The following is an 18040-nucleotide window of genomic DNA, read 5'->3' on the forward strand; positions in this document are numbered from 1 at the left end:
CAAGAAATATCTTGAAATGGAAAGTGAGTTGTCAGATCTGTAGTTTATCATCTGCCTCCAAAGTGATATCTGAGGATCAGACAGCTGTGTAGTATATCATTACCTCACAAGCTTTGAGCATCATCTGATGACTGATGAGTCTTGTTCGAGGACACAAATGTAGTTACTCCTTAGAAGATCTTTGCTATTTGAAGGAAGGTAGTCTGAATATGTTGTTATACCTTTATTCCCAAATGGTTTGAAAGATAGAGAAGCTTCACCCATGGGATTATAGAAATACAGGCCTAGAATAATGGTGAACAGGGGTTATCTCTCTATAGTTTCCAATTTCAGATTGTAATTTAAAAAGGTATCAATTTCATCTTATAGAATCAGTGAAAACTTGAGAGTACTCATTCAGGCAAAGAATAGAAAAGGCTTTTTTGATTATATATATATATATATATTTTTTTTTTTTTTTTTTTTTTTGGTACGCGGGCCTCTCACTGTTGTGGCCTCTCCCATTGTGGAGCACAGGCTCTGGACACGCAGGCTCAGCGGCCATGGCTCACGGGCCCAGCCACTCCGCGGCATGTGGGAACTTCCCGGACCGGGGCACGAACCAGTGTCCCCTGCATCGGCAGGCGGACTCTCAACCACTGAGCCACCAGGGAAGCCCTGATTATATTTTTTGAAGTTCCTCCAAGTTTCTAAAAATAGTTTTGCAGTATATACTTCAGGGTATTACTGACCTTCATTTCTAGTTTGTGCTAAGAACTTGCTGAGGTCCTGAAATGCTGTAGAGTCCATTCTTTGGACCTCTCTTTTTTTTCCTCTGTGTACACGTTCCCTTGGCTAGATGACCCAGTTCTGTGGCTTTAAATATTCTCCATTTGCTGATGACTACCAATTTTATATATCCTCAGTTTTACTCAAACTTAGTATGTCCAAACAATAAGTGCAACACTCCTCCCATAGTCTTGTCCCATAGTCTTCCCTATCGTAATGACCAGGTACTCTGTTCTAGTTGTGTATGCCAAAACCCTTGAAGTTGTCCTTGACCTTTTTCTTTCTCCCACACTACTCATCCAATCTAACTGCAAATAATGATAGCTTTGCTCTAAAGTACATTCAGAATTTGACTGTCTTTCTCTAGCATTACTACTTCCTCCTTCAACCAAGCCTCCACCATATATCACCTGGATTATTGCCGTACTCCTCTGACTAGTTTCTTTGTATCTATCCTTGGCTCCTTACTGTCTATTCCAAACACGCTAGCCAAAGTGAACCTGTTAAAATGTCAAATCACATCACTTCTCTTCTCAAAACCTCAGGGCTTTTAAACTTCAGTCCTTCAGTTTTCCTCTTCCTGGATGGCTCTTCCTACTTACATCTATAGAGCTTAGCTCCCTTACCTCTTTCAGGTCTTTGCTTAAATGTCACCTTTTCAGTGAGGTCCTTCAGGGAAGTATAGTATAGTTATATATATATATATATATATATATATATATATATATATATATATATATACACACACACACACACACACACATATATATATATTAATATAATACGTATAATATATATAGTAATAATGCTAGTTTATTAAAGAAAATCTTTAAATTATAGGAAAAAACTATAATTCTGATACTAATATTTTGGCATATATATCCTTTTTATGCATACTTACCAGTATCTATAGACATTTTTTTCATTGCAGTATGATTTACTTAAGTGAAAGTAGAGATCTCTAATGTACAGATTGTTTAGTTTTGCCAAATCTAGATACTCATGTAAGCCATACTCCTATCAAAGTTTAGAACATTTCCATTACTCCACAGAGTGTCTTTATGTCTCTTTCCAGTCAGTCTTCCACCACTCCTGGTGCTTGGTAACCACTGATCTGCCTTCTATCATTATAGATTAGTTTTTCCTGTTCTAGAAATACATACAAATGAAATCAGATTCCTTTGTGGCTGGCTTCTTTTACTAAGTAGAGTTGATCCTTGAACAATGGGAGGGTTAGGGGCACTGACTCTCCATACAGTCAAAAAATCCACGTATAACTTATTGGTCCTCCATATCTGCAGTTCCTCTGTATCCATGTTTCCACAACCATGGGTTCAACCAACCGGGGATTGTGTAGTACTATAGTATTTACTATTGGAAACAATCCATGTATAAGTAGACCCACGTAGTTAAAAGCCATGTTGTTCAAGGGTCAACTGTATACTGTTTTTCAGGCTTATCTGTGTTGTGGCATGTATATAGTTTGTTCTTTTTCATTGCTGAACATATCCATTGTGTTCATGTCCCACAAATTTTTATCTGTCCATACGTTGATAGACATTTGGGTTTCCAATTCTTGGCATTTGTAAATTAAGCTCCTATCAAGTCTTTGGGTGTATACACATTTTCATTTCTCTTGGATAAATACTTAAAAGTATAATACCACACTGTTTTTCACAGTGGTTGTACTGTTTTACACTCCCATCAGCAAACTGGGGGAGTTTCAGTTGCTCAACAATTTGTCAGTACTTGGTATTGTGAGTTTTTAAAATTTTAACCTAATTCCAGTGTGAGCATAGTGGTATCTCATTGTGATTCTAATTTGCATTTCCCTAGTGACTAATGATATGTATTGAGTATCTTTCCATGTGCTTTTTAACCATTCATATCTTCCTTTATGATGTGTCTGTTGAAGGTTTTTGTGCATGTTAAAAGTTGTTTGTCACTTTATTTTTGAGTTGTTTATATATTCTAGCTACACGTTCTTTGTCAGATATGTGTCTTGTGAATTTTTTTCTGAATCTGGAGCTTGCCTATACATTTTGTTAATGATAGCTTTTAATAAGCAAAAGTTTTTTAATTGTGATGAAGTCTATTTTATCAATATGTTCTTTTTTGTTCTTATGCTTTCTGGGTTCTAAGAGGTTTTTGTCTGACCAGAGGTTAAAAAGCCTCCATATTTTTTTTCTAGAAGCCTTGTAATTTTAGCTTTGGCATTTAGATTTATGATCCATCTCAAATAAATTAGTGGGTATGATAGGAAGCATTGGTCCAAGTTTATTTTTCCATATAGATGCTACCAACAAGGGCTTAATTTCTAAAATATACAAACCGCTCATACAACTCAATAAGAAAAAAACAAACAACACAATCAAAAAATGGGCAGAAGACCTAAATTGATGTTTCTCCAAAGAAGAAATACATATGGCTAATATACGCATGAAAAGATGCTCAACATTGCTAATTATTAGAGAAATGGAAATCAAAACTACAGTGAGGTATCACCTCACAACTGGTCAGAATGGCTATCATCACTGATCATGCAGGCTATGCATGTTGAGGATATTAATCATGCAGGAGGCTATGCATGTTCAGGGCAGTAGGTGTATAGGAAACCTCTGTAACTTTCAATTTTACTGTGATCCTAAATCTGCTCTAAAAACTAGTTTAAAAATATTCCTGTATTTTATTAAGCCTGTATGGATCTGTAGTGACATATACGTTTTCATTCCTAAAAATTATAATTGTTGGTTTTTTTTCTTTTTTCTTTCATCGCTCTGTCCAGGAATTTATCAGTTTTATTAATCTTTTCAAGAATGAACTTTTGCAGTCATTGATTTTTCTCTATTTTTTTGTTTTCTATTTTATTGATTTATGTACTTTATTATTTTTACCTGTCTTTACTCTATATTTATTTTGCCTTTTCTCCTAAATTCCTAAGGTGGAAACTTAGATTACTGACTTGAAACCTCTCTTCTTTTCTAATATTTGAAATTACACCTATAAAATTTCCTCTAAGCCCTGCTTAGACTGTATTCCAGTATTTTCGATGTTGTGTTTTAATTTTCATTCAGTTCAAAATATTTTTCAATTTCACTGACCCATTGGCTACTTAGAAATGTATTGCTTAATTTCCAAATAATTGGCAACTTTTCATGTATCTTTTTGCCTTTTTTTCCTGTGGTCAGAGTTGCTACTGCACACAATTTCAGTTCCTTTAAATTTATTGAGACTTTTATCTTCAGCATCTGGTCTGTCTTGGTCAATGCTGCATGTTTACTTGAAAAGCATGTATATTTTGCTTGTGGTAAGTGCATTTTCTGTAGTGTCACTTAGGTGTGTTTGGTTGATAGTGTTGTTAAAATCTGTATTTTATCTCTGGTATTGTCCATTTCATATTGTATCAGTTACATAAAAAAGAATATTAACATTTCTAAATATAATTGTGGATTTATCTATTTCTCATGTTAGTTTTTTCCAGTTTTGCTTCAAATTTTGAAGCTTTATTGCTAGATATATACAAATTTAGTATTATTTTATCTTCTTGACAAATTGATCACATTACCATTATAAAGTGTCCTTCTTTATATCTGGTACTATCCCTTATGCTGAAGTCCACTTTTTCTCTCCCTTATGCTGAAGTCCACTTTTGCTAATAATTACCATTTCCACTTATTATTTACATGATAAATTTTTCCAATTCTTTTAGTTTTAAACTTAAACTGTCTTTTTATATATTTTGAGCATCTCCTATAATTGTCATATGATTTAATCTTCCATCTTTATCCAGTGTAACATTGTCTATTATTTGCAGTTTTTAATCAATTTACATTTAATGAAATTATTGCTGGGGTTGTTTTAAGTCTGCCATCTCACTGTTGTCTATTCATCTGTAAATATTTATGCACCCAACATAGGAGTACCTATCCAGATTGATAGCAATACATTAATAGCATATGGCTTCAATACCCCAATTTAGCAATGGATAGATCATCAAAACAGAAAATCAGTAAGGGGGCACTGGCCTTAAACAACACACTAGACCAGATAGACTTAACAGATATGTATAGCCATTCCATCCCAAGCCTGCAGAATTTACATTCTTCTCAAGTGCACATGAAACATTCTCTAGGATGGATCACATGCTAGGACACAAAACAAGTCTCATTGAATTTAAGAAGATTGAAATCATTTAAAAAATCTTCTGACCACCATGGTATGAAACTGGAAATAAACTATAAGAAGAAAACTGAAAACAAAAACCACATACATGGAGACTAAACAACATGAAACTAACTAATCAATGGGTCACAAAGAAATCAAAGAGAAAGTCAAAAAAATCAGTCCCTTGAGATAAATGAAAATGGAAAAACAACCTTTGAAAACCTATGGGTTGCAGCAAAAGTAGTTTGTAGAGATACAGACCTAGCTCAAGAAACAAGAAAAATCTCCAATAAATAATCTAACCTTACACCTAAAGCAACTAGAAAGAGAAGAAGAAATGAGGGCCAAAGTTAGTAGAAAGAAGGAAATAATAAAGATCAGAGCAGATTTATTCCTAGGTATTTTATTCTTTTTGTTGCAGTGGTAAATGGGAGTGTTTTCTTAATTTCTCTTTCAGATTTTTCATCATTAGTGTATAGGAATACAAGAGATTTCTGTGCATGAATTTTGTATCCTGCTACTACCAAATTCACTGATTAGCTCTAGTAGTTCTCTGGTAGCATCTTTAGGATTCTCTATGTATAGTATCATGTCATCTGCAAACAGTGACAGATTTAATTCTTCTTTTCTGATTTGGAATCCTTTTATTTCGTTTTCTTCTCTGATTGCTGTGGCTAAAACTTCCAAAACGATGTTGAATAATAGTGGTGAGAGTGGGCAGCCTTGTCTTGTTCCTGATATTAGTGGAAATGGTTTTTTACCATTGAGAACGATGTTGGCTGTGGGTTTGTCATATATGGCCTTTATTATGTTGAGGTAAGTTCCCTCTATGCCCGCTTTCTGGAGGGTTTTTTATTATAAATGGGTATTGAATTTTGTCAAAAGCTTATTCTGCATCCATTGAGATGATCATATAGTTTTTCTCCTTTAGTTTGTTAATATGGTTTATCACATTGATTGATTTGCGTATATTGAAGAATCCTTGCATTCCTGGGATAAACCCCACTTGATCATGGTATATGATCCTTCTAATGTGCTGTTGGATTCTGTTCGCTAGTATTTTGTCGAGGAGTTTTGCATCTATGTTCATCAGTGATATTGGCCTGTAATTTTCTTTCTTTGTGACATCTTTTTCTGGTTTTGGTATAAAGGTGATTGTGGCCTCATAGAATGAGTTGGGGAGTGTTTATACCATCTTCCAACACTGAATCAGGAAGAAATAGAAAATCTGAATAGATCAATCACTAGTAATGAAAGTATATCAGTAATTAAAAAAAAAAAACTTTCAGTATACAGAAGTCCAGGACCATACAGCTTCACAGATGAATTCTACCAAATATTTAAAGAAGAATAAATACCTGTTCTTCTCAAACTGTTCCAAAAAACTGAAAAGGAAGGAAGGCTTCCAAACTCGTTCTATGAGGCCAGTATCACCTAATGCTAAAACCAGAAAAAGACTCTACAAAATAAGAAAACTAGAGGCCAATATCCTTGATGAACATAGAGGCAGAAAGCTTCAGCAAAATATTAGCAAACCAAATTCAGCAATAAAAAGGATCATATACCGTAATCAAGTGGGATTTATTCCACAGATGCGAGGATTGTTTAGCACCTGCAAATCAATCAGTGTGATACAAAACATTAACAAAATGAAGGATAAAAGCCATATAATAACCACAATAGATATGGAAAAAGCATTTGACAAAATTTAACATACATTTATGATCAAAACTCTCAACAAAGTGGTCATAGGGAGAATGTACGTCAACATAATAAAGGCTATATATGACATATTCACAAGTGACATCATTTTCAACAGCAAAAAGGTGAAAGCTTTTCCTCTAAGATCAGGAGCAAGACAAAGATACCCACTCTCTGGTATTTAACATATCATTAGAACTCCTAGCCATAACAGTCAGACAAGAGAAAGAAATAAAAGGCCTCTGAATTGGGAAGGAAGAAGTAAAACTATCACTGTTTGCAGATGACATGATACTATGAATTGGAAACCGTAAACACTTCATCAAAAATCTATTAGACCGGGCTTCCCTGGTGGCGCAGTGGTTGAGAGTCCGCCTGCTGATGCAGAGAACGTGGGTTCATGCCCTGGTCCGGGAAGATTCCACACGCCGCAGAGCAGCTGGGCCCATGAGCCATGGCTGCTGAGCCTGCGTGTCTGGAGCCTGTGCTCCGCAACGGGAGAGGCCACAACAGTGAGAGGCCCACGTACCACAAAAAAAAAAAAAAATCTATTAGACCTAATAAATGAATTCAGTGAAGTTGCAGGATACAAAATGAATACACAGAAATCTGTTGCATTTGTATACACTAATAATAAACTATCAATCAGGAAGAGAAATTAAGAAAACAATCCCATTTGCAGGTGTATCAAGAAGAATAAAATATCTGGGGATAAATTTAAGCAAGAAGATAAAAACTGTTCATCATTGATGAAAGAATTTAAAGATAATATAAATAAATGGAAAGTTATACTGTGCTCATGGATTGGAAGATTAATATTGTTAAAATAGCCATAGTACCCAAAACAATATGCAGAGCCAATGTAATCCCTATCAAAATACCCATAGCATATTCCATATAACTGGAACAGATTATCCTAAAATTTGTATGGAACTACAAAAGACCCTGAATAGCCAAAGCAGTCTTTTTTTTTTTTAACGTCCGCATTGGAGTACAGTTGCTTTACAATGGTGTGCTAGTTACTGCTCTACAACAGAGTGAATCAACTATACATACACATACATCCCCTCCCCGTCACGTCTCCCTCCCACCCTCCCCATCCCACCCCTGTAGGTGGTTACAGAGCACCGAGCTGATCTCCCTGTGCTATGCAGCTGCTTCCCACTAGCTATCTATTTTACATTTGGTAGTATATATAAGTCCATGCCATTCTCTCACTTCGTCCCAGCTTACCCTTCCCCCTCCCCATGTCCTCAAGTCCATTCTCTACATCTGTGTCTTTATTCCTGTCCTGCCCCTAGGTTCTTCAGAACCTTTTTTTTTATTCCATATATATGTGTTAGCATACGGTATTTGTTTTTCTCTTTCTGACTTACTTCACTCTCTGTATGACAGACTCTAGGTCCATCCACCTCACTACAAATAACTCAATTTTGTTTCTTTTTATGGCTGAGTAATATTCCTTTGTATATATGTGCCACATCTTCTTTATCCATTCATCTGTCAATGGACACTTGCCAAAACAATCTTGAGAAGGAAGAAAAAATCTACAGGTATCATACTTCCTGACTTCACACTACAGTTGTCCATCAGTATGTGGAGGAGATTGGTTTCAGGACCCCCTGTGGATACCAAACTATGTGGATGTTCAAGTCCCCCATATAAAAATGGCATACTATTTGCATCTAACCTATACACATCATCCCATGTACTTTAGATCATCTCTAAGTTACTTATAATACCTAATACAAGTTAAATGCTCTGTAAATAGTTGTAAATGCTTTGTAAATAGTTGCTGTGACACATAGCGAATTTAAGCTTTTTGGAACTTTCTAATATTTTCAGTCTAATATTGTCTAATATTTTTTTCTAATATTTTCAGTCTGTGGTTGGTTGAATACATGGAGGTTGAACCTATAGACACAGAGGGCCAACTGCATACTATAAAGCAATAGTCATCAAAACAGTATGGTACTGGCACAAGAACAGACATATAGATCAATGGAACAGAATAGAGAGCCCATGAATAAGCCCATGCACATGTGACCAGTTAATCTACAACGAAGGAGTCAAGGTTATACAATGGGAAAAGACAGTTTCTTCAATAAATGTTGTTGGGAAAACTGGACAACTTGATGGAATAGAAAGAATCTGGACCACTATCTTATACCACATATAAAAATAAGCTCAGAATAGATTACAGACTTGAATGTAAAACCTGAAACCATAAAACTACTAGAAGAAAACATAAGCAGTCAGCTCTTTGACATCAGTATTAGTGATACATACATGTGGATCTGAGTCCTCAGGCAAAGGAAAAAATAGCAAAAATAAGCAAATGGGACTAAACTTAAAAGCTTCTGTACAGTGAAGGAAACCAGCAACAAAACAAAAAGGCACCCTACTGAATTGGAGAAGATATTTGCAAATCATATACGTGATAAGGGGTTAATATTCAGAATATATGAAGAATTCATACAACTAAATACCAAAAACAGGAAAAAATTGATTAGAAATGGGCAGAGGACCTGAACAGACATTTTTCCAAAGACATACAGATGGCCAACAGGCACATGAAAAATTGCTCAACATCTTTAATCATCAGGGAAATGCAAATCAAAATCACAATGAGATACCACCTCATACCTGTTAAAATGACTATTATCAAAAAGACATAACAAGTGTTGGGGAGGGCATGGAGAGAAAGAAACCCTTGTTCACCATTGGTGGGAATGTAAATTGATGCAGCCATTATGGAAAACAGTATGGAGATTCCTCAAAAAATTAAAAATAGAACTACCATACAATCCAGAAATTTCACTTTTAGGTAATTACCCCCCAAAAAGAAAACTAATTCACAAAGATTTATGGACTCCTGTGATCACTGCAGCATTATTTATAATAGCCAAGATTTGGAAGCAACTTAAATGTCTACCAGCAGTTGAATAGATAAAGAAGGTGCGATACACATACACACACACACACACACACACACAAAAACACACAATGGAATATTAGTCACCCATAAAAAGGAATGAAATCTTGCCATTTTTGATAACATGAATAGACCTGGAGGATGGTATGCTAAATGAAGTCAGTCAGACAGAGAAAGACAAATACCTTATGATTTCACTTACATATGGAATCTAAAAAAACAAAAGTTAACAAAACAAAACGGAAACAGATTTATTGATACAGTGAACAAACTGGTGGTTGCCAGAGAGCAGGGGTTTAGAGAGAAGGGAGATACAGATGAAGGGGATACTTCCAGTTATAAAATAAATACATCATGGGAATGTAATATACAGAATATAATCAATAATATTGTAATAACTTTAAATGGTGACAGGTAGTAACTAGACTTACTGGGGTAATCATCTCATAATTTATATAAATGTCAAATCACTATGTTGTCACCTGTAACTAATACAACATTGTATGCCAATTATACTTCAGTTAAAAAAAAATAGAACTAAAGTTGTTTAAGGCAGATCTGAGCTGCTCCTTAGTCCTCACTGCTTCACCTGTCACTATGCTTCCTCCAGGATAAGGACTTCCATAGTTATACTTCTCCCAGGATAAAGACTTCCCCAGATTTCTGGGAAACAAAGCCAAATACTAGATTTTGTTTAAAAGAGGAAAATCACAATCCACTTACTTCCTTCCTGTGGGAGAACTACTCCTACACGGGGCATGGGTTGCATTGTAATACTATGAAAAAATGTAGGAACAGTGAAAAACTATGAAAAAATGTAGGAACAGTGAAAAAGGTCTTGATTGTCCTAGTGGTTCTCTTCACTGCTTCGCACTTCCTTTAGCCATTCACGATGACTTATTCTTTCTCCTGGCATTCACTCTCTTGACCGATCATAATTGTTATGAGTATACCTTTTATTTAGTTTATTTTTAGCCAATCAACTTCTAAACTGTGTTAATCTTTGTCATTTATAATTATAAAACTTTAAGGCTCAAAATCCAAGTAATAAAAAGGCGGTACCAAAAAATTTAAGCTGGGGAAGGCTACTGCAGTTGAAAACAAAGCTCCATTCTGAAAGTGTACTAAGTATAATATGTATTGAGTTACTTTGAATAGATTAAAAGATCTGTATTTCACAGTAAGTCAGATGAGCTATATTATGCTGGTAGTACAAGGAAGTAAAACACCATGTGAGTGAATTTGATTTACAAATGATATGAGGGTCTACATATCTAGAAATGGGAGCTACAGAGTAATAGTATAAAAAGTAGTTGAAGAATGTTATTTCTTAAGTCTTCAGTACTAGGTATATTCACAGTGAGTTCTTAAATTTCTAAAAAAGAAATAAAGGTGCTTGTCTAGCTTACTAAAGCTAACTAAAGCTTACTAAAGCATATCTATTTTAAACCAACTAACTATAACCAGTTTTATAGTGAACCATTAAATGCTTCCCTTTAAAACCAGAAGCAAACCAAAAAGACTATCCCCCTTGGTCTTGAACATAATTCTGTGAGTTCTAGCCAAAGCAATAATACATAAATTTATAAAACAAAGGGTCTAAAAATGAAAAAAATTTTTATGAAAAATAACTTTTCTAAAACAAGCAAAAAATTTAGTAAGAAGAGTCATGTTAATTTTCTTAACTTCTGGCTTAAAAAATAGAGCTGGATTCTCAAATTTGCTTCTGTGTTGTAATATCACATGCCATATAGCCTCACCTCCATTGTATGCTTGTAAGGGAATGAGAATGAATGAGTTTTTACCTTGTACCTCTGAAAGATTCTCCGAGACCCCCTGGCATCACATCATACTCTAAAAACTACTGGCCTAGTATCTAAGAGAAAACTCAATAAATGATAAGTTTTATGTTGTTTTGTTAATATAGATCAAATCATGAAACAGGACAATGATTTTCAAACTGTAGTCTTCGACCCCTTACATCCGAATCACTTGGTATCCTATTTAAAAGATAGGTTCTTGGGCTTCAGCCAGTTGATTCTGATTAACTTGGTTTTAGGTGAGGAATCTACATTTTAGCAAGCTCGCAACCACTTCTAATCTACCTAACAATTTTTAAAATTTATTTATTTATTTGTATTTTGGCTGTGTTGGGTCTTCGTTGCTGCATGTAGGCTTTCTCTAGTTGCGGCGAGCGGGGGCTACTCTTCATTGCAGCGTGCAGGCTTCTCACTGTGGTGGCTTCTCTTGTTGTGGAGCATGGGCTCTAGGTGCGTGGGCTTCAGTAGTTGTGGCCTGTGGACTCAGTAGTTGTGGCTCACGGGCTCTAGAGCGCAGGCTCAGTAGTTGTGGCACACAGGCTTAGTTGCTCCGCAGTATGTGGGATCTTCCCAGAACAGGGCTCGAACCCGTGTCCCCTGCAGGCGGATTCTTAACCACTGTGCCACCAGGGAAGTCCCTACCTAACAAATTGGTACCTACTGTTTATAAGAATTTAGAATCATGGAATCTTACAGCTAGAAAAGACCTTTAAAAATTAGCTAGTTGTATTCCCTCATCTTACAAATGTGGAAAACTTAGGCTTACAAAATACAATGGCTTTCTAAAGGTCATACTTAGAAAAAAAAACTTCCTCACACAAAGTAGTTAGACAGTGGTTCAGTAAGGATCAAAATTAGATGCCAGAATGTTTGGCACAGACATGTGGAGGAGTAGATACATACAAGAAAGAAATCTGAGATAGATTATGTGAGAGAGGGAGGCAGGAAGAAGTTGATGGTGTCCTTAGAGCATCTATCTGTATGCTGATGTATGTCCTTGACTGCAATAGGGAGCACTCATAAAAAAGAACAAAATTATGCCTTTTTGCAACAACATGTATGGAACCCCAAAGGCATTTTACTATGTAGTAGTAAGACAGGGAAAGACAGATACTATATGATCTCACTTATACATGGAACCTACAAAAGTCAAAATCATATAAATAGAGATTAGAACAGTGGTAACCAGGGGCTCAGGGGTGGGGGAAATGGGGAGATGCTGGTCAAAGGGAACAAACTTCCACTTATGAGATGAACAAGTTTTGGGAATCTAATGTGCAGGCTGGTGACTATAGTTAACAATGCTATATTTTAATACTTGAAAGTTGCTAAGGAAGTAGATCTTAAATATTTTCACCACACACACAATGGTAATTATGTGAGATGATGGAGGTGTTAATTAATTTTATTTTGGTAATCATTTCACAGTATATATGTGTATCAAATCATCACTTTGTACACCTTAAACTTACACCACGCTGTATGTTGATCATATCTCAGTAAACTTGGGAGAAAAAAGAAATAGGGGTACAGAGATGATGTGGCTGAGCATACAGCAGGTAGGTTTCAGCTCTCCAAGTGATATCCCAGAGGAAATGGTAGACAGTGTCCACATTCGTAAGCCTGTTAAATGCCTATTTATTCTTTTCAGTTGAAGTTTATTTTTGTAAAAGTAATAATTTCCTCCTATTTCTTGCCTCCTGCATTAATCTGTGCAGGTATTAAGCTGTACTGCTCCCGGCTAGCAGTATCCTAACTGGTGAAAATGTCTCGATAATGGACTGTGCAAATCCAAATTTATAAAGTGCAGTTGATATGTCAGAGAATATAAAGTTGAATAAGTAGCAAAGGGTCAAATTATGGAGAGCCTTGAATGCTAGTTAGAAGATTGACTATATCTTTTGGGAAAGAACTACCATAGATAACCAAGGGAATAACATCAGGAAATTAATGACTTGGGAAGATTTTTCACCTGTGCTATACAGGTAGGATTAGAAGGTTGAAAGCTTGGGTGCATAGGAGATTATTTTACTAATTCAGGCATGAAGTGATAGGGCTGACATTACAGTGTATAGTACAATAAATTTAAAGAAAGCAATCAAGAAATGTTTTAATCTAAGATTAATGATTTTATGATAATATTGAGAAAAGAAAATGAAGAATAGAAAATAATTTTGAAATATTAGTCCAAAGTACTATTGAAAAATATAGGTAAGTGGATGTACAATGTTAAGAATAATTTTGGTTTTAAAGATATAGAGAACAAAGTGAAGGTTGAGCTTCCAAGTGAAGAGCTTCAGGAGTTTGAAATTTGGACTAAAAGTTAAAATTATATATTTAGCATTCATTATTATAATATTAAAATTGCAATAGTAACAATAGATAATTGTTAAATGGAAGTGAAAGGAGATGAGGGCATGAAAAAGGCATTGATAGTGAGATGTGAAATATAGTCAGAAAGTTCAAGGAGAATGAATACAGAGAAAAAGCCATTATGTTTGGTAATACTGGAGATCATTGATGACTTTCAAGAAAGCATTTTTAATGGAGTAGCATGTTTATATAATAAGCATAATTCTGTATTCGTTTTACCATTGCTGCCATTCTGTTCCTTGAATATTCCCTAGTGTATTGGCACTTGATGTTCCCTCTAGCCAGCCTGAAATTCCCTGAGATTTCCCTGTGACTGGCTCTTTCACTTGATTCAGGTTTCTGCTTAAAAACTTATTTCTCAGAGGCCTTCCTTCATTGTGCTCTATAAATCCTTCAACTCCTTGACACACATACGTATAATCAGCCACTGTATATTAATTACTTTATTCTCTTTATAGGATATCTTATTCTCAGATATTACCTTATTTATTTTAAAAAATTTTTATTTATTCTCCTCACTGTAAACTCTTAATAAGAATAGTTACCATGTCATTCTTTTTATATACTGTGTGTTTAATGCTCAGAGTAATTTTTTTGTTATTGATTTACAATATTGTGTTAGTTTCAGGTGTACAGCATATTAATTTGTCTTTGGGTTTTTTCCTGCAGACTATATTCCATTATAGATTATTATAGATATTGGGTATAATTCCCTGTGCTATATAGTAAATTCTTGTTAATTATCTATTTTATGTATAGTAGTTTGTATCTGTTAATCAAACACTCCTAATTTGTCTCTCACTCCCACTCCCCTGTCCTCTTTGGTGAGCATAGTTTGTTTTCTGTGTCTGTGAGTCTGTTTTGTATATAGATTTATTTGTACTGTTTTTTAGATACCTCATATAAGTGATATCATGTAGTATTTGTCATTCTCTGTTTGACTTATTTCACTAAGCATATTCTTTAGGTCCATTCATGTTGCTGCTAATGACAATGTTTTGTTCTTTTTTGTGGCTGAGTAATATTCCATTGCATATGTGTGTGTATGTGTGTGTCTCTATACATATATATATATATCTCACATCTTCTTAAGCCAGTCGTCCACTGATGGGCACTTGAGTAGCTTCCATGTCTTGGCTTTTCTAAATAGTGCTGTTGTGAACATTGCGGTGCATGTATCTTTTCGACTTACAGTTTTTGTTTTTTCTGTATATATACCCAGGAGTAGGAGTGCTGGATCATATGGTATCTCCATTTTTTGTTTTATAAGGAACCTCCATACTGTTTTCCATAGTGGCTGCACCACTTTACATTCCCACCAGCGATATTCTCCATAACCTCTCCAGCATTTACTTTTTGTAGACTTTTTGATGTTAGCCATTCTGACCAGTGTGAGGTGATACCTCATTGTGGTTGTGATTTGCATTTCTCTAATAATTAGCAATGTTGAGCATCTTTTCATGTGCCTGTTGGCCATTTGTATGTCTTTGGGAAAATGTCTATTTAGGTCATCTGCCTAGTTTTTGATTGGGTTGTGTGTTTTTTTGATATGGAGTTGTATGACCTGATTGTATATTTTGGATATTAACCCCTTGTCAGTCACATCATTTGCAAGTATTTTCTCCCATTCAGTATGTTGTTTTTTCATTTTGTTGATATGCAAACGCTTTTGAGTTTGATTAGGTCCCATTTGTTTGTTTTTGCTTTTATTTCTTTTGCCTTGATAGACTGACCAATAATGAATGGGCAAAGGATCTGAGTAGACATTTCTTTAACAAGGTATACAAATGGCCAGTATGACCATGAAAAGATGCTCAACATCATTAGTCATCAGGGAGGTCAAATCCATAGTGAGATTCCACTTCACACCAACTAGGATGGCTATATTCAATAGACAGTAACAAGGATGTGGAGAAATTAGAATCTTTATACCTTATTGTTGGGAATATAAAATGATCTGTCTATTTTGGAAAACAGTTTGTTAGTTCCCCAAAAGTTAAACACAAAATTACTATATGACCTAGTAACTCCATGCCTAGATTTACACCCAAGAGAATTGAAAACATGGTCAAATAAAACTTGTACAAGTATGTTCATAGCATCATTATTTATAAGAGCCAAAAGTGGAAACAACCCAAATGTTCATCAACTGTTGAATAGGTAAGCAAAATTTGATATATCCATTCAATGAAATAGTATTTAGGAATGAATACTGACATGTGCTGCAATGTGGATGAAACTTAAAAACACTATGGTAAGTGAAAGAAGCCGATCAGAAAAAGGCCATGCATCTTATGATTCCATTTATATGAAATGTCCAGGATAAAAAATTTTATAGAGATAAAAAGCAGATTAGTGTTGCTTGGGGATGTGAGCAGGAGGAGAAAAACTGGTATTGAGTACTAAAGGTTACTGGATTTTATTCAGGGAAAATAAAAATCTTCTAAAGTTAGAATGTGATGATTGGCTATGCAACCCTATGAATATATTTAAAAACATTGAATTACACATTTAAATGGGTGAATTATGTGGTATTTGAATTATATTTCAAAGTTGGTTTAAATAATAAAATGGCAGAAATAATGCTAAACACATCAATTATAATGTAAATATGAATTAAGGTCTCTTATTTAAAATTTTAAAAATCTTGAATGATGTGAATAAAAAGGTAGGGTAGGGAACTCCAAGAGTCCATATTGCCATAAAAATAATGAATCAACTGGCAAAAACTGTCAGAATCAAGTTTTTTTGAACTCAGTAAATGATCAAAGGCTCACTGCTACTGGGGGAAAAGGCAGTTAAGAAAAATCAGATGAACCTCCTTGAGAGAGGGAAGAGAGTGGCCAACATGGCAGAGTAGAAGGACCCCAAGCTCACCCCCTCTCATGAACACACCAAAATCACAACTATCTGCAGAACAAACATCATTGAAAAAGACTGAAACCTATCAGAAAAGTTCCTCTACAACTAAAGATATAAGGATGGAGCCACAACTAGACCCATAGGAGGGGCAGACTTGAAATATAATCAAATTCCGCATGTCTCCGGTGGGCGACCCACAAACTGGAGAATAATTTTATTTGCAGAGGTTCTCCCACAGGAGTGAGAGTTCTGAGTCCCACATTAGGCGCCCCCGCCCAGGGATCCAGCACCAGGGAGAGGAGCCCCCAGAGCATTTGTCTTTGAAAGCCAGTGGGGCTTGATTGCAGGAGCTTCACAGGATTGGGGGAAATAGAGACTTTACTCTTAAAGAGCACACACAAAATCTCACTCATACCAGGACCAAGGGCAAAAGCAGTAATTTGATAGAAGCCTGGGCCAGACCTACCTGCTAGTCTTGGAGGGTCTCTTGTGGAGGTGGGGAGTGGCAGTGGCCCACCCTGGGGACAGAGACACTGGTGGTGGACACAGTGGGGAGCATTCATCTGCAAGAACTCTCCTGGAGTCTGACATTTTGGCATCAAGACCTGGCCCCACCCAACAGCCTGTAAGCTCAAGTGCCAAACAACACACCTCAGGCCAAACAAGAAACGGGGTGGGGATGTGTCCATCTGCAAGCAGGCTGCCTAAAGACTCTCTGAGTCCACAGCCACCTCTAGACATGCCCCTAGCACGGCCCTGTCCATCAGAGGACCAAGACCCAGCTCTACCCACCAGGGGGGCAGGCACTGGCCCCTCCTGCCAGGAACCCTACCCAAACCTTTAGACCAGCCTCATCCACCAGGGGGCAGACACCAGAAGCAAGCAAACTACAGTCCCACAGCCTGCAGACTGAGTCCACAAATCCAGACCAGATACTACCCTGGGACCAGCTGGCCCCTGGCTCTTGGGTAATGAGAGGGGTGTGCACTGCTGGGATGCATAGGACATCTCCTACAGAGAGCCACTTCTCCAAGGTTGAGAAACTTAACCAACCTACCACATACAGGAAAATACAAGTAGCAGTTTAGACAAAATGAGGCAACAGAGGAATATGTTTCAGATGAAGGAACGAGATAATACCCCAGAAGAAGAACTAAGTGATGTGGAGATAGGCAGTCGACCCTAGAAGGAGTTCAGAGTAGTGATCATAAAGATGATCAAAGAATTTGGGAAAAGAATGGATGCACAGAGCAAGAAATTAGAAGTTTTGGGTTTCCCTGGTGGCGCAGTGGTTGAGAGTCCGCCTGCCGATGCAGGGGACACGGGTTCGTGCCCCGGTCCGGGAAGATCCCACATGCCGCGGGGTGGCTGGGCCCATGAGCCATGGCCACTGAGCCTGTGCGTCCGGAGCCTGTGC

At 36.4% G+C, this 18040-nt stretch overlaps 1 protein-coding gene across 8 annotated transcripts in view; it reads left to right on the plus strand.

Annotated features, from left to right (window-relative positions):
- The window catches only part of SCAPER (S-phase cyclin A associated protein in the ER), a 509648-nt gene that overhangs the window by 247277 nt on the left and 244331 nt on the right, over nucleotides 1-18040 (plus strand). The gene's annotated exons all lie outside the window — the stretch shown is intronic.

The sequence above is a fragment of the Mesoplodon bidens genome, assembly GCF_964165515.1.
Source record: "Mesoplodon bidens genome assembly, chromosome: 3".
NCBI lineage: Eukaryota > Metazoa > Chordata > Mammalia > Artiodactyla > Ziphiidae > Mesoplodon > Mesoplodon bidens.